This window comes from Halichoerus grypus, chromosome 11 (genome assembly GCF_964656455.1).
Source record: "Halichoerus grypus chromosome 11, mHalGry1.hap1.1, whole genome shotgun sequence".
In the NCBI taxonomy this organism is placed as follows: Eukaryota; Metazoa; Chordata; class Mammalia; order Carnivora; family Phocidae; genus Halichoerus; species Halichoerus grypus.
In genome coordinates this window covers 91,972,812-91,997,194 of record NC_135722.1, presented here as the reverse complement: position 1 = coordinate 91,997,194, position 24,383 = coordinate 91,972,812, and the positions used below count along the sequence as shown (strand labels likewise).

General features: G+C 36.5%; 1 protein-coding gene and 1 pseudogene across 1 annotated transcript in view; both read right to left on the bottom strand.

Moving 5' to 3' along the window:
- The window catches only part of LOC118555230 (olfactory receptor 8B3-like), a 238,155-nt gene that overhangs the window by 108,611 nt on the left and 105,161 nt on the right, over positions 1 to 24,383 (bottom strand).
- LOC144379545 (olfactory receptor 8B12-like) lies at positions 216 to 1,151 on the bottom strand (annotated as a pseudogene).

Here is a 24,383-nt window from a genome sequence, read left to right as displayed (position 1 = left end):
TTCAAGAGTAACCATCTATGAGTGTGGAAACTACTTTTATAAAATGATTAGAATAGTTAGGGTGGAATAAGGAGTAGAGAGAATACTTATGCTTAAGAACAAGTTAAAATTTTTCCTCTAAGAATAGGAGAACAAATACTGGCATTTGTTCCCCTCATTGGAGAGAAAAAGAAACTCTGATAAACAAAACTTTGGGTCTCCTTTCTCAGGCATTTTCAAGAGATTTTTCTGCCTAAGGTTCTCTTCAGGGCAACTTTGACATCCTTGTTCCTCAGACTATAGATTAATGGGTTGAACCTGGGCACCACAGCAGTATGGAATATGGAGGACACTTTCCCTTGGTCAGGGGGTAAAATAGAAGGTGGTTTGAGGTACATAAAAGCTCCTGACCCAAAGAAAAGAGATACCACAATTATATGGGAACTGCAGGTACTGAAGGCTTTGGATCTACCCTCAGTAGAACTAATGTGGAGAATACTAGAAAGAATGAAACCATAAGAGATGAAAATGGTCACAATGGGTACCCCAATGCCAATGGTCACAACAATGAAGACCACCAGCAAATTTATATAAGAGCTATTGCAGGAGAGCTCAAGGAGGGAATGATGTCACACATATAGTGATTGACAAGGTTGTCAGCACAAAAGGTTATAAACATTATGTTTCCCATATGGGCCACAGCACCAAACACTCCCATCCCATAAACACCCAGCAAAAGGAGTAAACACACCTGAGGAGACATGGTGACTGTGTACAGCAGTGGTTTACAGATGGTGACATAGCGGTCATATGCCATTGCTGACAGGATGTAGGATTCAGAAAAGACAAAGAAGCAGAAGAAAAAAAAACTGAGTCATACACCCTGCATAGGAAATGATATTTCTCTTTGAGACAAAACCTACTAGCATTTTAGGGGTGAGAGTAGTGGAATAACTAAAATCTATGAAGGACAAGTTGAAGAGGAAAAAGTACATGGGAATATGAAGGTGAGAATTCAGCCCAATCAGGGTTATCAGGCCCAGGTTCATCACCGTGACCACATAGAAACCTAGAAATAGGAAGAAGAGGGGCATCTGGAGTTCTGGCTCATCTGTTAAGCCTGCAAGGACAAACTCTGTCACAGAGGAGACATTATCTGCAGCCATTTTCTGTAAGGGAAAAAGAAGTCACTAGACAGAGAGAAGGCTACACACCATGGAAGTGCAAGGAGTAACGGAGAAGACAAGGATAGGAACATTTACTGAGTACTATGGGATAGGTGCTGTTCTAAATGCTGTGTGGCATTATGATTATCCCCATTTCACAGATGAGGACCCTGCACCTAAGTGACTTGCACAAGTCCCAATGCTGCTAAGTTACAGTAGAAGGTGAACTCGGGTGGTCTGGCTCCTGGGGTTTGAGGTTTTACCCCCTCTGCTACAGGACAGACCAGGTCAGGCAGGCACTCACCCTCCTGCTTGGAGTCACAATGCTGTTCTCCACTAGCTCTCATCCATCTCTTTCATGGACACTCAAACGGCCCTGGTGAACAGAAAGTGACAACTCAGAGCTCAGACCCTCTGCTTCTGCTTCTCTACTTTGAGGATCAAAACTCTAATTGTCTTGCTGAGCTGAAGAACTTGATCTGATTGTAGCTTTGGCCCAAGTCTCTTGTCCAAATTCTAGGCATGAGACAGCATCCTTTCCTAATGCCCATGATAACACAAGACTAAAGAGTTTTATTCTGGATTGGAGATCTCAGTGATGTAGTTAACAGAGAATCCCTTAGGATCACTGCTCCAGAGACCCCCTCCCTGAGGAAGAAGAAAATTTGTTTATGCCCTTGATAAAGCTTGATGTGGCTTTCAGTGACCTAGCCTTTCATTCTGGTTACATCTTTGTAAGCACAATTAACAACAAAGCCTTATGGGAAAAATAGTACTTGCTTCCCTGTATTGAGCACTTACTGTGTACCAAACACAGTATAGATCCAGCACCCTTATACTAAAACCAAGTTTCTAAAGCAATGCACAAAAAATAGTACCTTGTTTATTCCTCACAACAGCCTTATAGATTAGACCTACTAATCTCTCCTTTAAAGTGAGGGGCACACTGCTTGTAGGTTCCAGAATCTTGAGTCAAACCCTAGTCTGTCCAATTCTAAACTTCTTAGTCTTTATCACTAAGCATGCTACCTCCTTCTAAGTGACAGTGAAACCTCTGAAGCAGCATTTTTACTTACTAAGATCTCATGAGAGTCTTTATAGTTAAAAACAAGTACTTATATAACTTTAAGGGAATGTAGGAAGTGTTAAAACCAGGAAAGGTAAAATTAGGGTAATCAGACTTTAGAGAAGGATATTCATTATTTCAATCACATCCAATATATACCAAGAACTATTTGCACCTTCGCCAAGCCTAAAAATAAAGAAACTTTCTCTGAATTTTCTCCACTACTTGATCCTTCATTTTAAACTTGATTATTAAAAACAAATAACTTGCCAAACAACTAATAACAGCTTCTATCAAGACCTAAAGGCAGAGAACAGACTCTACTGCCAATATGTCAGATAATGGGAAGTTGATGAAAGACTTTGAACAAGGATGGCATTCTTTCAACACCTACCAATTAAACATCTACCCAATCCCTGAAACTCTTCCAAGTCCCGGTAATTTCTTCAGTGAAAAAACACAGTGATCCCTGCCCTCATGGGGCCTTTATTCAAGTGGGGAAAGACAGAAAATACGTGAAAGAAAGAGACAAAACATGTAATATGAAAAGTTATATGAGGAAAAGGAATGTGAGGGACAGGGATAGAAAAGGCAAAGTTTACAGATTTCAGTTTTAAATAGAATAATCTGACATTCGAATGATGACTTTGAAAGAGACCTGAAAAGTGTTTGCTTGGTAAGATCAGTTACTCTAATAAAACACTGGACATTCATCTCTTAATGCAGCACCTTTCCACAGCATCACATTTTTGTCCTGCACTTTAAATGTAATATGTTAACCCACATTATTGGATCTGAGGGAGGAAATTCTGACGGTAGTAACAGCATAGAGGGGCAAGAGACCTTGCTGAGGTTTTAGACAATCACAAGTCACACAATGTAGGTTATTAACTGAGACTAATGTAAAGATTAATAAAATTTGTGTGGCAACTTTTCCAGAGGCTTTTATATATTAAGTATGGCAAATTTTCTATCCAAAAAAATAGGTCTCTATTTGGATAAACTCAAGTGTCAGCGGATGAGTTATTTTTTTGCTGTGTTAAGAGCTGAAGACCTCTTGGAGAACTTAAGAAACCAAAACACAAAGGCAGAAGTCCATCTTCCTCAGGCAAATCCAACTAAAACCTCTGTACACATGCCTGTGTATGTTTGTGAGTGTGCGCACACACATCAGTGAGGACTTGCTCGCCCTCGGCTAGGACTTAACAATGACAGTGCCTCATCTGTCTGTTTACACTTAGAAATTTCCATAGCCCAGAGCAACTCTAATGAATCCCAGTCCCTGTTCTCAATCCCTCTATACATATTTAAGAAATAGAAAAAACAATCCATTATCAAAAAATTAAAATAAGCACTACAAGTAAACTCTCCTTAAGACCTAAGGGCAAAGAAGACCTCAGGGGTTTATTAAGTGTTCACTTTCCTTTAGGAATCTTAGAGGGTTCTTGAATGCATGATGCAACACCAGAAAAAATTCTAAGATTTTTGTCACCTCAGAGGTGGTTTCCATGGGAATTTCATTTCAAATGCATCTAGATTTTATTTCAAGTGAACCAGGGCTTATATAAAGTCATTCTTATTATTGGCTTCTTCCAATACAAGCAGAAAGAAACATAGAAATAAATATTCTCGATTAAGTTACTTTTGTTGCAGAACTATCTTTCCCAAAATTTGAATCTCTGTATAATGGATTTCTTGTTCTATTTATTGCTAACACTAAAATATATGTGAGGCATGGATTATAAATACTAATATGGAAAATATGTATAATACAGTGTCTTTGTATATATACCTCATGCACATGCATTAAACCTCGTATGTCTGGTAGACCTCCAGGAAGCACCAGAGTGGTATGAGGTCAGTACCCTTTACTCCACACAAGAGAACTACAAGAATAAGCCACAATTCCAACCAAAAAAGTCTGAGAGGGAGCCTGTCCAGAGAGAAAAGACGGCCACTGAAATGTCTTCATTTGATGTAACTTCAGTTAGGCTCTCAAAGATCGGCGTAAAATTGAATTCACTGTCAGAAGTCATATGTTCTAGGGGCACCTGGGTGGCTCAGTCAGTTAAGCATCTGACTCTTGATTTCAGCTCAGGTTATGATCTCAGGGTCATGAGATCAAGCCCCACATCGGGCTCTGCACTGGGGTGGAGCCTGCTTAAGATTCTCTCTCTCCCTCTCCCTCTGCTCCCCACCCTCCCAAAAAAGTATATGATCTGTATTATACTTAATGTTGAATTAGTTTTTAATATGCATATTTGGCATATTAAAATGCTAGGTAAAGGGATTCAGAAGAAATGGTTCATGCTGTGAAGGGATTTATAATCTAGTAGAGGCATCTCCTATTTTGTCTATCACCTTATTCCCCTCATGTTTCAAATTTTCTAGTGTTCACTTCTCAACTCTCTGACGCTCTTCTTTCTTAAATGTTTTGTGAACTTATTCATGACCTCAATAACATCATCTGTATGGCTAGCTCCTAAATTTGCATCTTTAGTTTTCACCTTTCTGTGAATTCCCTGTCTTGTGTATACAACTTCTTTATTAAAATGCCATCCTGTTGTCACCCTGAACTCAACAAGTATAAACATTAGCACATCTTTTTGTCCCAAAAACAGACATCTGCCCAACCTTCCCATTCCTTTATTGGAGAGGAAGTAGAAGATGATATTAATGGGGTTCATTTGGATTGGTCCTAGTTTAATATGTTTTTCCAGAAAGATTATTAGAAGCAGCTTCTTTCACTATGAAATATATTCCAGTTAAATGAGAAATTGTATGTGGAATCAAACCAACCTCTACAATTCCTAGCTCTGCCACTTACTAGCTGTGTAGCCTTGGAAACTTGGTTTAACCTCTCCTGAGCTTCGAATTACTTATCTTAAAATGGAGATAATAATCATAAATGGTGCCATTTCCATTACTTAAACATAGAAGGCATAAAAATTATTATGTTGTTGCTATCATCATCATCATCATCATCATCATCATCATCATTCAAATCTATACCCAGGCATGAAAAAGAATTTTAGACTGCCCTAGTATTCAGGATTAGCTGAAACAGGGAGAGACTAAAAACGGGAACATGAGTTAAGGTTTCACAAGCAGTGGAGATAGTAAAGTAAAAATAGTGACAAGAGATAAGATCACAGAAGAACAGGATTTAGGATCTCTGTGGTTTGAGAGAGAAGGAAAGAGAAGAAAGGACCACAAATCAAATCTGACTAAATTTTGAGCCCATGGAACCATGAGTAATATGGCAGTAATGACTAAAGAGTAGGGAGCATAAGGAGCTAGATTTTAGTCTAGATGATGAAATGCCAGAGGACACAAGGGTCCCACTAAACTCTAAGTTATGGCTGCCACCAGGGCACTTAGGACTCGTCATGCCTGCGACCCACAGACAAGAAGTGGATTCACCATCCTGGCAAAAATAATTGATCCTACTCAGCAAGGAAGGTAGGGCTGCCTTGGAGCAAAAGAACCATATGTCTTGATATTCAATTTTTATGCTTCCTGGTAGTCCCTTGACCCACTGTAACTGAATGGCTATGGGCAGCAAATCCCAGATATGAAGGGTGTTATTGCCAAAGATTCAAACCCTTTCATAGTGAAGGGAGTCCTCTATTTTAGAAATTTATTCATGGATCAGTAAATAATGGGGCCTAACTTTATAATAGTTATTAATAAATATTTGTTGAATTCATTACTTCCACTGAAAATATATGTGGATTCTTCTCTAACACTCTCCCACCCCAGTTCCTGTTCCTATCCTTTCAAACAGTTATAATTTTTCATTCTCAATACTTAACATCCACATTATTATAACTATAACCATCAGTATACAAATAACCAGCCAAATACTATATTCTAATTATGTTTCCTATTTGTACTATCTGAAATTTTTCCTTGAATTGATAATAATTTCCCAGTGCCATGTATCTCTCCTTCATATTTTCACATGCTGCGTAGTATCTATCAAATAGCCATCAATATTGATTTCCAAATGTTCAAACATATGGGACAATCTGTCAATTGTCTTTTTCTCCTGGAGGCTTCCACCCTCTGTATGTATCTGGACTGATTGTTTTTTAGACCCAGTGCATGGACATCAGCCTGGAATTTCCTTTGCTGCTATCCTGTGTTAGATCCCCTCTTTCCTAGATCCCAGTATGGTCAGTGAGAAGTCCAGTAGCATTCTCATTTCTATTCCTTTGTGTATTATATGATTCTCTATCTATCTATCTATCTATCTATCTATCTATCTATCTATCTATCTATCTTGTCCACCTCCCCATCCCACCCAACCCTGGCACCGTCTCTTTCCCTCTCCCTCTCCCTCTCTTTCTCTCTCTGAAAACTCCTAGAATCTTCATCCACAGTGTTCTCAAATTTCACAATATGTCTTGGTATGTCTCTTTTCTTTCAGAGTGTTCCTTCAATCTAGCAATACAAATCTTCTAATCCTAGAAATTTTTCTTATAATCTTTATTGATAATTGTCTTCCCACCAACTTTCTTCGTTCTTTATTTCTAGGATTATTATTGTTCAGATGTTGGAGTTATCCTCTTCTTTTCTATCTCTTTGAGCATTTTTCAAACTTTTGAGAGAATTCATCACCTTTAAGTTCTTCCATATCTATTTTAATATTTTATTATTGGTCTACATAATAAAATTCACCCATTTTAAGTATATAGTTCAATGCATTTTAATAAATATATACAGATGTATAAACAGTAGCACAATCAAGATATAGAATGTTTCTATCACTCCAAAAAGTTCTCTCCCTCCTCTTTGAAGACAAACTTCTCACCCCATTTTATGGGCCCAGACAACCGTAAGTCTGCTATCACTATATATTTGCCTACTCTAGAATTCCATGCAAATGTAATTATCAACTATGGAGTCTTTTATATCTACTTCTTTAACTTAGAAGGATGAGTTTGAGACTCATCCCCATGTTGTTTCTTATATCAATAGTCCATTCCTTTTTATTGGCCAGATTTATTCTATTGGATGGATAACACAACTTGTTTATCCATTCATTTCTTAATGGATACCTGAACTAATTCCAATTTTGGGCTATGATGAGTAAAGTACTCTGAACATTAACATTCAGTTTCTTTTATGGACATATGCTTTCATTTTTCTTGGGTAATATGTAGGAGTAGGAGTAAGATTACTGGGTTGTATGATAAATGTAATTTTAGAAAGCTAAAAAAATTGCTTTCAAAGCATTCCTATCGGTATGGGAGTTCCACCTTGCCCAAATCCTTGCCAACTCTTAGTACTGTCAATTTTTGTAATTTTAAACCTTGTACTGGGTGTGTAGTTATACCTTATTTGATTCCAATTTGCATTTCCCTAATGAAGTGCTTATTCACTTTTTTTTTCCATTTTCTAATTAGGTACTTTGTCTCATTGAGTTGTAAGCAAAATATATATAATTTATTTATATTATTATTCATATATCATATATTCTAGATATGAGTCCTTTATCAGATATATATTTTATAAATATTGTCTTCTAGTTTGTGACTTGCATTTTTATTTTTAACAGTCTTTCAAAAAGAAAGTTTTTAATATTGATAAAATCCAGTTTATGAACTTTTTTCTTTTAGGGTTTATGCTTTATTTGTCCTGTTTACCTAACATGAGATTTTTTTCTTATGTTTTCTTCTAAATGCTTTCTAGTTTTAAATTTTATATTTCTGTGTATAATCCTCTTTTCATTCATTATCATATGTATTTCCAGTTGTCCAGTATCACTTATTGAAAATAGTTTTTCAGTTGCATTGCTTTGGTAATTTCATTGAAAATAAATTAGCTATACATATAAAGGTCTGTTTCTAGAGCTCCTGTCTATTCCATCAATTTATACTCTATATGTCAATACTATATTGTCTTGATTACAGAATCTTTAAAATAAATCTTGAAATCAGACAGTGTAAATCCTCCAACTTTGTTCTTATTTTTCAGCTTTGTTTTGTTTAATTCTGGGTCCTTTCTATTTCTATGTAAAGTAAAGAATCAATCTGTCAACTTCTGCAAAATCATGGTGGGACCTTGATTGCAATTGCATGGAATCAGTAGTTCAACTTAGGGAGAATTGACATCTTAACCAGTTTTGATTCTTTCTTTCTATGATTAAGGCACGTCTGTCCATTAATTTAGGACTATTTTCATTTCTCTTGCAATATTTTGGGGTCTTCATTATACCAACCTTACTGATATGTTGGTAGATTTTCTGCTAAGTATTTCATGTTTTAACACTATTGTATATGGCACTTCTAATTTCAATTTTTCATTGTTTATTACTAGTATATAGAAATACAATTGATTTTTTTGTGTGTATTGAGCTTATATCCTCTAGCCTTACTAAACTCTCCTATTCTAGTAGCCTCTCTGTAGATTCATGAGGATTTTCTCTATAGAACATTATATTGTCTGTTTAACTTTCCTTTCCAATAAATATGACTTTTTAATTTTTCTTGCTTTATGGCACTTGTTAGGCCTTCCACCGCAATGTGTAGGAGTAGTTGGAGATGTCAACCTTGATGCATTCCGGATCTTAGAAGAAAGCATTACTTCTTTCACCAATAATTATGATTTTCATAGATGCCCTTTATCAGGTTGAGTAAATGCCCTTCTACTCCCAGATTTTTATCAATGAATGGACGCTGGATTCTATCAAATGCTTTCTCTATTCTTATTCAGATAATTTTTTGGCTTTCCTTTGCATTCGGTTAATATGGTGAATCACATTACAGTTGACCCTTGCACAACACAGAGGTTAGGGGTGCCAATCCCCTTACACACATAGTTGAAAATCCATGTATAACTTTTGACTTTCCCAAAACTTAACTACTGATAGCCTATTATTGACCAGAAGCCTTAATGATAACAACAGTTGAGTAATACCTATTTTGTATGCTATATGTATTATATACTATATTCCTATAATAAAGTAAGCTAGAGAAAAGAAAATGTTATGAAGAAAAGCACTGGGAAGAGAAAATACATTTACAATATTGTACTGTATTTATTTAAAAAAATCCACATGTAAGTGGACCCACGCAGTTCAAACCCCTGTTGTTCAAGGGTCAACTATGATTAATTTTCAAATGTGAAAAAAAACACTTATGTTCCTACGATAAAACTCCATTTGAAATTACATAAAAGTATTTTTGTATTATGCCAGATTCTATTTGACAATGTTTTCAGTTGATTTTTTTGCATGTAAATTCATAATAGGGATATTAGTCTGTATTTTTTTTCTTACAATGTCTTCGTCTGGTTTAGGTATCATGAATAATATGGCCCCACCTTATTCTTGCAATTTCCCGTGGGGAGCCAAGGATTCCATCACTAATGGTCACTTCACCAGACTTATCCCTAGATCCAGGAACGCCTTGGTGCTACCTGAGAACTGCAATTGCCATGCACCTGAGAGACAGGAACACAGGTTGACCTCTGCACAGGGTTTTGCCCAGTGGCACCTTCTCCATTCTTCAAACTGACTGGGCCTACAGTTAAAGCAAGAACTGACATCTATACCTTACAAAACCCCTTCACACACATTATGTCTTCATTAATCCTCACAAAACTTTGAGGCTATATCATTTTCCCACACTACAGATAATAAAGATAGAGTATATATATGACCTGCCCAAAGTCACATAGTAAGAAATTAGCGTATCAGTGCATCCGATGGAAGGCTTTTACCTCCAAATTTCAAAGTTTATGATCTTTCTACTATTTTGCCATTTCATGCACTTTCCAGCTTTTCTAGAGGATTCTGGGGATTTCAAAAGCAATTGTAACGTGATTAAAGCATTTTAGAAAAAGACATGTATTTAGCAGAGAGCAAAATTTAACAACAAATGCAGAGGATTTTAGAGCAGTGAGAATTGGATCTGTCCTGGAGATAAAGACTGTGCTAGGGTAACAATCCTAGTCAAGTCTTGGATCTCCAATCCCACCCAAACAACAAAATGAAGGTATTCAATGCATTTATGTAAACTCAAACTAAATTCAACACCAATTAAATGAAAGCCTCACAGCACTCTCTCTCCCCCTTAGCCCCTCCCCCTACCCACACACACAGACACACACACACACACACACACACACACCCCTCATTAATAAAAGGATAGTGTAAAGCCACAAGGTTCCACCTACTTAGGAAAAGCAGCCTGGGATGATCACCATTTGAGTCATATCCACAAGTCAAGGTCAAGCCTCCCTGTAATTACCAGTATCCTGGCATGTTATTTATAGAATCATCTCTTGCTCCTAGCACAGATACTCCCAAGGCTGGAACTGCCAACACTCCCTGCTCAGAGCCAGCTGCCTGAATCCATTGTGTCCTCGCTCTACTTATCCTGACAGCTGTGCATGTCCACACTCAATAATATCGTATCACTTGCACACAAAACTGCAGAGCACATGCTCACAGGTCCCCCACTGCCTCCACAGGGGCTCTACCTCAAGAGATTGTGTCCAGTGCATTCCTGGGATCTGATGGTTAAGTCCATAACTGTGTACTTCCCCCTGTTGCTGATGTCCCTGACATTTTCCCAAGAGTTTCCACAGCAGTGAGTTGCTACCATGGTCCACTTTTGAATTGTAGCCCACATTTTGAAAAACACTTGTCTAGATCGGTACTTTGGAGACCAACCAGGAGACAGACCCAAAAATGTGAGAAAGATCAGCTTCAATTATTATCATTTCCATACTTTTTCAGTCAAAACTATAGAAACAAGCTTTTTTTTTCAGTATATATGTTAATTAGAGGGACCCACAAAACAAACAGAGTCATGTGGTACAGCAACTGCATCATGACTTTCTCTGACTCATAGAAATCTTTTTTCATGTTGCAGTGTTTTTTTTACTGCCCAGTGATGCTTGGCCCTTTTCTTGAAACTAGAAGTGTCCTAGGCTGATAGGATACCAAGTGTGCTTTGGCCAGACTGGTCCCCAAGAGGACTTCACCCTAGTAGTTGATGCGGGCTGTATTGTTAGGCAACTCCTGCCCTTCAGGTCTCATTCTTTCTTTTTGAAATGATCAGTTTCATGAGAAGGGACTCCAGCCTCTAAGAGGTCAAGTAAGGGTGGCCATTATGATCTTAATGAACTCCATTTTATAATGTTTTTCTTTTTATTTTTACATTTAGGAAATTTTTGCCTAATTTGCTATGAGAAAGAATTTCTCCTATGTTTTCTTCTAAAATTTTAAAAGCTTTAGCTCTTACATTTAAGACAATGATCCACTTTATGTTCATTTGTGCAAGTGGTAATATAAAGGCTGAGGTTCATTTTTTTCCCATATAGATGTCCAGGTATGCCAGCACCATTTGTTTGTTGAAAACAGTATCTCTTCATTGAATTACCTTTGCACCTTTGTCAAAATCAAATGACTATGTAAATATGGGTTTATTTTAGACTCTATCCTTTTCAATTGATCTGTATGTCTACTACTTGATTATTCTAACTGTATAAGTCCTGAAATCAAGTAGTATCAATCCAACTTTGTTCTTCCTCTTCAAAATCTTTTTCACTATAATAGGCCTTTTCATACAAATTTGAAATAAACTTCTCAATTTCTGTCTTTAAAAAAAGTTTTTGTTAAAAATGTTAGAGAGGTTGTGGAGAAAGGGGAACACTCTTACACTGTTGGTGGGAATGCAAGTTGGTACAGCCACTTTGGAAAACAGTGTGGAGTTTCCTCAAAAAATTAAAAATAGAACTACCCTATGACCCAGCAATTGCATTCCTGGGTATTTACCCCCAAAGACTCAGATGTAGTGAAAAGAAGGGCCATATGCACCCCAATGTTCATAGCAGCAATGTCCACAGTAGCCAAACTGTGGAAAGAGCCGAGATGCCCTTCAACAGATGAATGGATAAAGAAGATGTGTTCCATATATACAATGGAATATTACTCAGCCATCAGAAAGGATGCATACCCAACTTTTACATCAACATGGATGGGACTGGAGGAGATTATGCTAAGTGAAATAAGTCAAACAGAGAAAGTCAATTATCATATGGTTTCACTTATTTGTGGAACATAATGAATAGCATGGAGGACATTAGGAGAAGGAAGGGAAAAATGAAGGGGGGGGAATCGGAGAGGGAGATGAACCATGAGAAACTATGGAGTCTGAGAAACAAATTGAGGGTTTTAGAGGGGAGGGGGGTGGGGATGAATGGGTTAGCCCGGTGATGGGTATTAAGGAGGGCACGTATTGCATGGGGCACTGTGTGTTATACGCAAACAATGAATCATGGAACACTACATCAAAAACGAATGATGTACTGTATGGTGACTAACATAACATAAGAAAATTAAATTAAAAATTTTTTTTAAAGTCTGTTAGGATTTTAACTGATACAGCACTGAATCCATAGATTAATTTGGGGAGGATTGCCAACATTGAGTTTTCTAGTCCATGTACATCGTATAACTATCCATTCATTCTTTAATTTTCCTTTGCAATGTTTTGTTTGTGGAGATCTTGAACATCTTTTGTTAAATTTATTCCTTAGTATTTTTAATACTGTAATAATTGGAATTTTTAAATTTTCATTTTCTAATTATTTATTACTAATATATAGAAATACAGTTCATTTTTGTATATTGGCCTTAAATCCTGAAACTTTGTGAAACTCATTCACTAGTTCTTACTTTTTTGTAGATTCTTTAATGTTTTCTACATACATGATTATGTCATCCACAAAGAACAGATTCACTTCTTCATTTCTGATATGTTTATTAATTAATATTTGTTTCTTGCCTTATTGTACAAGTAAGAACTTAATACAATGCTAAATAGAAATAAGGAGTATAGATATGCTTGCCTTATTCCTGATCTTAGTTAGAAGATATTGAGTCCTTCAGAGAAAGACATGTATCATATGACCTCACTGATATGAGGAATTCTTAATCTCAGGAAACAAACTGAGGGTTGCTGGAGTGGTGGGGGGTCGGAGGGATGGGGTGGCTGGGTGATAGACATTGGGGAGGGTGTGTGCTATGGTGAGCGCTGTAAATTGTGTAAGACTGTTGAATCACAGACCTGTACCTCTGAAACAAATAATACATTATATTTTTTAAAAAAAGAAGAAGAAGATAGCAGGAAGGGAAAAATGAAGGGGGGGGAAATTGGAGGGGGAGACGAACCATGACAAACTATGGACTCTGAGAAACAAACTGAGGGTTCTAGAGTGGAGGGGGGTGGGGGGATGGGTTAGCCTGGTGATGGGTATTAAAGAGGGCACGTACTGAATGGAGCACTGGGTGTTATACGCAAACAATGAATCATGGAACACTACATCAAAAACTAATGATGTAATGTATGATGATCAACATAACATAATAAAATAAAAATAAATAAATAAATAAATTTTAAAAAGAAGCTATTGAGTCTTTCATACTGAATATGATGTCAGACATACATTTTTCAGAGATGCCCTGAATCCAATGAGGATGGTCCCTTGCTGAGAATTTGTATCATGAAAGGGTATTGAATTTTTCAAATGCTTTTTCTCTCTCTTTTAAAGATGTTATATGGTTTTTCTCCTTTTTTCCTATTAATATGGTGAATTACATTTTTGCTGTCCAGATGTTAAATCAAATATACATTCCCAGAAGAAACTTTATCATGATATATTATGCTTTTACACATTGTTGGATTCAAATTGCTAATGTTTTATTTTATTTTATCAAGGGTTTTTAAATCTTTGTTTACAAGGGATATTGATCTGTGTTTTCTTATGATGTCTTTGTCAGGTTTGGGACTCAAGGTAACAAAGGTCTCCTGAGAGATTTGGAAGTAGTCCCTCCTCTCTTTTTTGGATGACCTTGTGTACAGTTGAAATTATTTCTACTTTAAGTGTTTAATAGAATTAACTTATGAATAAGCTTGGCTTCAAGTTTCTTTGTGGGAAGACTTTCTATTAAAATTCAATTTCTTTAATAGTTATTAAGCTATTAATATTTTCTGTTTCTTCATTTGATCAGTCTTGATAATTGTGTCTTTCAAGAAATATGTCCCCTTCCTCTACTTTGTCTAATTTAATGGCACAATGTTATGGTCCTTTATGATTCTTTAATGTGTGTAGAATCTTCATTGATATCTCCACTTTCATTCCTTATATTGGTAATTTGTGTCTTCTCTATTTTTTTTCTTTTTCTTGATTAGTATGGCTAGATGTTTACCAATGTTATTGATCTCTTCAAAGGAGAGCTTTTGGTTATAATTATTTTTCTCCACTGTTTTTCTGATTTCTGCTTCATTGATTTCTGTTCTTATCTCTTTTATTTCCTTCTTTCCACTTTCAGGTTTAATTTGGCCTCCTTTTTTGAATTTTTCAAGGTAGCAGAAACAGATTTACTTACTATCTTCTTTTCTAATATTGACATTTAAGCTATAGATTCCCCTCTATTCACTACTTAAGTACTCCCAAATTTTGACATGTATATTTTCATGACCATTCAATTCTAAAAATTTCCCAACTTCCCTCATGATATGTCCTTTTTTATCCAATTATTATGTAGAAATACATTGTTTAATTTTTTAAATTTGAAGGGTTTCCTTTTTAAATTTTTTAATTTATTTTTTTATTTTTTTATTTAAATTCAATTAGCCAACATACATGTATCATTAGTTTCAGATGTAGAGTTCAATAATTCATCAGTTGTATATAACACCCGGTGCTCATCACATCACGTGCCCTCCTTAATGCCCATCACCCAACTACCACATCCCCCCACCCACCTCCCCTCCAGCAACCCTCAGTTTGTTTCCTATAGATAAGAGTCTCTCATGGTTTGTCTCTCTCTCTGATGACTTCCCATTCAGTTTTCCCTCCCTTCTCCTATGATTCTCTGCACTGTTTCTTATATTCCACATATGAGTGAAACCATATGATAATCGTCTTTCTCTGATTGACTTATTTCACCTGCAGTTCCATACACATTGATGTAAATGGTAAGTATTCATCCTTTCTGATGGCTGAGTAATATTCCATTGTGTGTGTGTGTGTGTGTGTGTGTGTATATATATATATATATACATACCACATCTTCTTTATCCATTCATTTGTCAATGGACATCTTGGCTCTTTCCATAGTTTGGCTATTGTGGACATTGTTGCTATAAACATTGGTGTGCAGGTGCCCCTCTGGATCATTACATTTGTATCTTTGGGGTAAATACCTAGTAGTGCAATTGCTGGGTCATAGGGTAGCTCTATTTTTAACTTCTTGAGGAACCTCCCAACTAACTTCCAGAGTGGCTGTACCAGCTTGCATTCTGACCGACAGTGTAAAAGGGTTCCCCTTTCTCTGCATCCTTGCCAACATTTGTTGTTCCCTGTCTTGTTAATTTTAGCCATTCTGATTGGTGTGAGGGGGTATCTCATTGTGGTGTGAGGGTTTCCTTATTACCTTATGCTGTGAATTTCTAATCTAATTCTGTTGTGGTCAAAGAACATATTCTGTATTGTTGACTTGTTAAATTAACATTTGTTAAGTGGAGCACAGGATGCCAGATTGTGAGGTTCAATAACAGACCACAGGAGAAGTTGAAATGAAGAAGCTTATTACTCACAGATCTTGGAGGAAGTACACGGCATACCTTGAGGAGACACACAGGAAGGTCAAGACAGAGTAAAGACAGAGCTTTAGGACCTATGCACACCTTCATTAGGATCCATGGTGGAGTGCTTTGGGGTTCCCAGACTAAGGCCAGTTTGCTCAGTTCAAACCAAAAGAATGGGCTTTTGGAAAGCTCCATGGGGGTCTTATTTCAAGGGCACACTTGGGGAAGGCCCGGGGAGACTGGGGAGCTGGTTCATCACATGGGCTGTTGAAAAAGTCATATCAGGAACTTACATTTGCTTGTGACTCTGAAGGTCTCTGTTTAAGACATATACTTGCATGAGGGGCTAGTGTCAGTTTAAGCTGTCTATAGGCTGCTTGGTCAAACAAAATGGATGTGGACACAGCAATACCATGGAGTAAATTGGCAGCATGATTTCAACTTTTTAAAAATTTATTGAAATTTGTGTAACTATGTATAATATAGACTATTATTACAAACATATGAATTTGAAAAAAATATATGTATTCTGCCATTATTGGGTATACAAATTATCAATTATGGGAGGTCCATAGTACCATTCAGATTGTGGATAAAATCATTTATGTTTAGTTTTTCTATCAATTTCTGAGAGAGGTGCTAACTATGATAGTACAATTATATATATTTCTCCCTTTAATTCTGTCAAGTTTTGTTTCATATATTTTGAAACTCTGCTTTGGGGCATATATATATTATGATCCCTGATGCATTATTCCTTTTGTCATTATGAAGCATCCTCCTGTCCAGTAACATATCTTTTAAAAATCTATTTCATCTGAAATTAAGATAGCTAATCCAGCCTTCTTGTGCTTCCTCCTTATGGCATATGTTTTTCCATCCATTTACTTTTGCCTTTCTGTGTCTTTATAAAGTGTGTCCCTTGTAGATAGCATATAGCTAGGTCTTGTTGTTTTGTTTGTTTGTTTGTTTGCTTGTAATCCACATAACACTCTCTTCTTAATTGGTAAGTTTAACTAATTAAGGTTTAACATGATTATTGATATGTTTGAGTTTGGCTCTCCCATTTTAATTTGTTTTCTGCTTGTTCCTCTGGTTTTTGCACCTCTGTTTCTCTTTCCCTGAATTTTATTTGAATATTTTTTACAATTTGGTTTTATATAAAATACTTGATTTTATATAAAATATGCATTATATTATACATAATATATAATATATATAACATAATATATGTTATAATTATATAATATAAATATATAATACATAATTATATTTATATACAAATATATAATATATAAAATTTTATTACAAATATATATTTTTACAATTTAATATATACAAAATGCATCTGCGTATATTATAAACCCCACAATAAAATGTTAAAGTGTTATTAAGCAGTAATGTGGTTTCTAAAGTTGAGAAAAGTCACATAAATAAAAATAATCTTTTTTTATTGTGGTCAAAAACATATAAAATTTACCAGCTTAACCATTAAGTGTACAATACAGTTAGTGTTAACTGTGCACATTTTTGTACAATAGATCTCTAGAATTTTTCCATCTTGCAAAACTCTATATCCATTGAAAAACAACTCCCCTTTCCCTTCTCCCAAGCCCCCTTGGCAACCACCATTCTACTTTATGTTTCTAATAATTTTACTACTTTAGATACCTCATGTAAGTGGAATCATGCAGTATTTGTCTTTTCTTACTGGCTTATTTCTTTTTGCTTAATATCCTCAAGGTTCATCCATGTAATAGCATGGAACAGGATTTCCTTCTTTTTTAAGGCTGAATAATTATTCTACTGTATGGATACAGCATATATTCTTTATCCATTCAACTGTTGGATATACTGTTGATGGACATTTCCATGCTTCTACCTCTTGGTCATTGTGAATAACACTGCAGTGAACACAGGTGTGTGACTGTATCTTTGAGATCCTATATTCAATTCTTTTGGGTATATACCCAGTTATTTTTCAGATATTTTCCATTTTTGGTGTTCTTATTTTTATTCCTTTCCTCTTTATGTTTAAGGATCCAAGTTTTCATCTGATATCATTTTCCTTCAGCCTGAAGAATTTCTTTCATCATTTTTTACATTGCAGCTCTTCTATTTTTCTCTTATCTAAATCTGTCCTTATTTTGCTTTCATTCTTGAATGTTTTTGCTAAATATAGAATTCTGGGTTGACAGTGTGTTTGTTGTTGTTGTTCTTAGCACTTTAAAGTTGTTGCTATACTCTTTTTGGGCTTTCATGGTTTCTGATGAGAAATTAGCCAATATACTCTATATGCAATATTTTGTTTTTCTCTCGCTGATTTTTATGATTCTTCATCTTTGATTAAACACTTTTGCTATGATTTGCCTTTATTTGAGCTTCTTTATATTAGTTCTGTTTGGTATTCACTTAGCATCTTATATCTAAAAATGTCTGTCTTTTATCAAATTAGGGAAATTTAGAGGATTATTTCTTCAGATATTTTTTGTCTCATCTCTTTTTTCTCCTTTCAGTATTACAATTAAACATATTTTTGACCATTTGGTATATTCTAATAGGCCTCTGAGACTCTGCTCATAATACTCAACCTTTTTCTCTGTACTTCACCTTGGGTAATTTTTTTTTTAAGATTTTATTTATTTGACAGAGAGAGACACAGCGAGAGAGGGAACACAAGCAGGGGGAGTGGAAGAGGGTGAAGCAGGCTTCCCGCCGAGCAGGGAGCCCAGTGTGGGGCTCGATCCCAGGATCCTGGGATCATGACCTGAGCTGAAGGCAAACTCTTAATGACTGAGCCACCCAGGTGCCCCTCCTTAAGTAATTTCTGTTGGTCAATCTTCACGTTTATTTACTCTTTCTTCTGTCATGTCCATTTAGTTGTTAAGTATATCCATTTATTTCAGAAATTGTATTTTTTCCATTGTAGAACTTGTTTTTTAGTGTTTCTCTTTATACGTTGAGATTTATCACTTCTCATCTAAGATTTTCATTCATTGAAAACACAATCTGTTTTACTTTATTGAGGATAGGTGTAGCAACTGTTTTAAAATTCTTATCTGTTAGTTCCAATATCTTGTTCATCTTGTGGTCTGACACAATTGATTTTTTCTTGAGAGGGTTTTCAGTTTTCTTAGTTCTATGTCAGGTCATTTTGGTTTGTATCCTGGACATTATGAATGTTAAGTGGAGATTCTGGATTCTGTTATTTTTCTGTTATTTTTTTCCCCAATGCATTTGATTTCCCTTCTTTTATCAGGTAATCTTTTTTTGTCTGGACTTGAACTGCATACTCTGTTTCTTGGGCAGTATCTCGATACCAGTTCCCATATTTTGTCTTTATCTGAGCTGCTTTGAGTCTATCCTGCATGTGCATGTTTTAGGGCAAGGTGAATCTACTTTAGGGATTCCTTCTCTGGTTCATTTGTTTCCATAATTCCCCAAACTTTATTCAGTATTTAAGATTTTTTGGCTTCACTTATCTGATTCTTTGTGCCAGAGAGACTGAATTTTTCCACATGAGCACCATGCAGACTGCACTTGGTGCTGGGGAGAAAGCTACAAAGATGGGAACTTACTTGGAATTGCTCCCTAATGTCCCTACTCCAAGTGAGTGTTCATTCCCTACCAGGTCTGCTTCTATTCACTTTCCAATATCTTCAGGTGGTTGTCTTGCTTTTCTTTAACAATGTCTAGATTTACTTTTTTTTTTTTATTCAGGGGTGTCATCTAGTAGACTCAAAGTCCATTATACCCAGAGTTAATTTTTTAAAAATCCATTTTTTAAGTTTCTATTTGAATTCCAGTTAGTTAACATACAGTGTAATACTAGTTTCAGGCGTACAATATAGTGATTCAGCACTTCCATATACCACCCAGAGCTCATCAAACAAGTGCCCTCCTTAATCCCCATCACCTATTTTACCCATCCACCCACCCACCTCCATTCTGATAACCATCAGTTTGTTTTCTGTAGTTAAGAGTCTGTTTCTAACATACATGCTTTTCTTCATCTTATACTATGTATAACATACATAAAGTGCAGAAACCTTCAATTCAACACAATCTGTAATTACTACTCAGAAAAAGATACAGAACATTTCTGATATCCTAGAAAGTTCCCTCATGCCACTCTCCATTCAGCAGCACTCCCCACCCAAGAAGTTACCATATTCCAATTTCCATCTTTATGGGTTGTTTTTGCATGTTCTTAAATTTTATGTGTTTTGTTTTCTGCTTTATTTTGCTCATCATTATGTCAGGAAATGGATTCATGTAAGTTGTTTTATGGAGTAATACTTTGGGATTTTTTCTGTGGGTTAGTCCATTGTATTAATACACAACTATTTCTCCATTTCATCTTTTTTTTTTAAATTTTTTTATTGTTATGTTAATCCCCATACATTACATCATTAGTTTTAGATATAGTGTTCCATGATTCATTGTTTGTGCATAACACCCAGTGCTCCATGCAGAACGTGCCCTCCTCAATACCCATCACCAGGCTAACCCATCCTCCCACCCCCCTCCCCTCTAGAACCCTCAGTTTGTTTTTCAGAGTCCATCGTCTCTCATGGTTCTTCTCCCCCTCCGATTTCCCCCCCTTCATTCTTCCCCTCCTGCTACATTCTTCTTCTTCTTTTTTTCTTTCTTAACATATATTGCATTATTTGTTTCAGAGGTACAGATCTGAGATTCAACAGTCTTGCACAATTCACAGCGCTTACCAGAACACATACCCTCCCCAGTGTCCATCACCCAGTCACCCCATCCCTCCCACCCCACCCCCCACTCCAGCAACCCTCAGTTTGTTTCCTGAGATTAAGAATTCCTCGTATCAGTGAGGTCATATGATACATGTCTTTCTCTGTTTGACTTATTTTGCTCAGCATAATACCCTCCAGTTCCATCCACATCATTGCAAATGGCAAGATCTCATTCCTTTTGATGGCTGCATAATATTCCATTGTATATATATACCACTTCTTCTTTATCCATTCATCTGTTGATGGACATCTTGGCTCTTTCCACAGTTTGGCCACTGTGGACATTGCTGCTATAAACATCGGGGTGCACGTACCCTTTTGGGTCCCTACTTTTGTATCTTTGGGGTAAATACCCAGGAGTGCAATTGCTGGATCATAGGGTAGCTCTATTTTCCACTTTTTGAGGAACCTCCATACTGTTTTCCAGAGTGGCTGCACCAGCTTGCATTCCCACCAACAGTGTAGGAGGGTTCCCCTTTCTCCGCATCCCCGCCAACATCTGTCATTTCCTGACTTGTTAATTTTAGCCATTCTGACTGGTGTGAGGTGGTATCTCATTGAGGTTTTGATTTGGATTTCCCTGATGCTGAGCGATATTGAACACTTTTTCATGTGTCTGTTGGCCGTTTGGATGTCTTCTTTCTCCATTTCATCTTATAACAATAGTTATTTCTTAAAAGAATATACTAGGTTATGCTCTTCTAATGAAAATAGAAGAAATATAAACATGGCTTACATACTACAGAGATGTCTGTTGAATATGTTTATTACTTCCAAACTTTCTAGGCAAATTTATAAAATAATAAAGGCCATCATTGCATCTCCAAATCATTTTTTATGGTTACTAAATTTAATGACATTATTGTTACCTAATGTATATTTAACATATAACATACATTTATATTTTAAGTGGTTAATATTATGAGGTTCATTTTTGTTTTAATTTTTTAAAATTTTATTATGTTATGTTAGTCACCATACAATACATCATTAGTTTTTGATGTGGTGATCCATGATCCATTATTTTCGTATAACACCCAGTGTTCCATGCAGTATGAGCCCTTCTTAATACCCATCACCGGGCTAACCAATACCCCCTACCCGATCCCTTCTAAAACGCTGTTTGTTTCTCAGAGTCCATAGTTTCTCATGGTTCATCTCTTCCTCCGATTCCCCCCCCTTCATTTTTCCCTTCCTTCTCCTAATGTTCTCCATGCTATTCCTTATGTTCCACAAATAAGTGAAACCATATGATAATTGACTTTCTCTGCTTGACTTATTTCACTTAGCATAGTCTCCTCCAGTCCCATCCATGTTGATGTAAAAGTTGGGTATGCATCCTTTCTGATGGCTGAGTAATATTCCATTGTATATATGGAACACATCTTCTTTATCCATTCATCTGTTGAAGGGCATCTCGGCTCTTTCCACAGTTTGGCTACTGTGGACATTGCTGCTATGAACATTGGGGTGCATATGGCCCTTCTTTTCACTACATCTGTGTCTTTGGGGTAAATACCCAGGAGTGAAATTGCTGGGTCATAGGGTAGCTCTATTTTTAATTTTTTGAGGCACCTCCACACTGTTTTCCGAAGTGGCTGTACCAACTTGCATTCCCACCAATAGTGTAAGAGTGTTCCCCTTTCTCCACAACCTCTCCAACATTTGTTGTTTCTTTCCCTGTCCATTTTTGCCATTCTAACTGGTGTAAGGTGGTATCTCAATGTGGTTTTGATTTGAACTTCCCTGATGGCTAATGATGATGAACATTTTTTCATGTGTCTGTTAGCCATTTGTATGTCTTCTTCAGAGAAGTGTCTTTTCATGTCTTCTGCCCATTTTTTTGACTTGATTATTTGTTTTTTGGGTGTTGAGTTTGAGAAGTTCTTTGTAGACCTAGGATACCAGCCATTTATCTGTAGTTTCATTTGCAAATATCTTCACCCATTCTGTGGGTTGCCTCTTTGTTTTGTTGACTGTTTCCTTTGCTGTGCAGAAGCTTTTTATCTTGATGAAGTCCCAAAAGTTCATTTTTGCTTTTGTTTCACTAGCTTTTGGAGATGTATCTTGAAAGAAGTTGCTGTGACCAATGTCAAAGAGGTTACTGCCTATGTTCTCCTCTAGGATTTTGATGGATTCCTGTCTCACATTGAGGTCTTTCATCCATTTTGAGTTTATCTTTGTGTATGGTGTTAGAGAATGTCAAGTTTCATTCTTCTGCATGTGGATGTCCAATTTTCCCAGCACCATTTATTGAAGAGACTGTCTATTGTCTTTTTTTTTAAAGATTTTATTTATTTATTTGACAGAGAGAGACACAGTGAGAGCAGTATCACAAGCAGGGGGAGAGGGAGAGGGAGAAACAGGTTTCCCGCGGAGCAGGGAGCCTGATGCGGGGCTCGATCCCAGGACCCTGGGATCATGACCTGAGCCAAAGGCAGACACTTAACGACTGAGCCACCCAGGCGCCCCGAGACTGTCTTTTTTCCATTGCATGTTTTTTCCTGCTTTGTCAAAGATTATTTGACCATAGAGTTGAGGGTCCATATCTGGGTTCTCTGTTCTGTTCCATTGGTCTATATGTCTGTTTTTGTGCCAGTACCATGCTGTCTTGGTGATCAAAGCTTTGTAATATAGCTTGAAATCGGGCAACATGATGCCTCCAGCTTTGTTTTTCTTTTTCAACATTTCCTTGGCAATTCGGGGTCTTTTCTGATTCCATACAAATTTTTTGGATTGTTTGTTCCAGCACTTTGAAAAATGTCATTGGAATTTTGATCGGGATGGCATTGAAGGTATAGATTGCTCTGGGTAGTATAGACATTTTAACAATGTTTATTCTTCCGATCCATGAGCATGGAATATTTTTCCATCTTTTTCTGTCTTCAATTTCTTTCATGAGTGTTCTGTAGTTCCTAGGGTATAGATCCTTTACCTTCTTGGTTAGGTTTATTCTGAGGTATCTTATGGTTTTTGGTGCTATTGTAAATGGAATCGTTTCTCTAATTTCTCTTTCTACAGTTCCGTGGTTAGTGTATAAGAAAGCAACTGATTTCTGTGCATTGATTTTGTATCCTGCCACATTACTGAATTGCTGGATGAGTTCTAGTAATTTGGGGGTGGAGTCTTTTGGATTTTCTACATAAAGTATCATGTCATCTGTGAAAAGAGAGAATTTGACTTCTTCTTTGCTAATTTGAATACCTTTTATTTCTTTTTGTTGTCTGATTGCTGTTGCTAGGACTTCTAGTACTACATTGAACAATAGTGGTGAGAGTGGGCATCCTTGACTTGTTCCTGATCTTAAGGGAAAGGCTCTCAGCTTTTCCCCATTGAGGATGATATTCGCTGTGGGTTTTTCATAGATGGACTTTATGAACTTGAGGAATGTTCCCTCTATCCCTGTACTCTGAAGAGTTTTAATCAGGAAAGGGTGCTGTATTTTGTCAGATGTTTTTTCTGCATCAATTGAGAGGACCATATGGTTCTTCTCCCTCCTCTTATTAATGTGTTCTATCACATTGATTGATTTGCGAATGTTGAACCACCCTTGCATCCTGGGGATAAATCCCACTTGGTCGTGGTGGGTGATCCTTTTAATGTATTGTTGGATCCTATTAGTTAGGATTTTGTTGAGGATTTTGGATCCATATTCATCAGGGATATCAGTCTGAAATTCTCCTTTTTGATGGGGTCTTTGCCTAGCTTGGGGATTAAGGTAATGCTGGCCTCATAGAATGATTTTGGAAGTTTTCCTTCTATTTCTATTTTTTGAAACAGCTTCAGTAGAATAGGT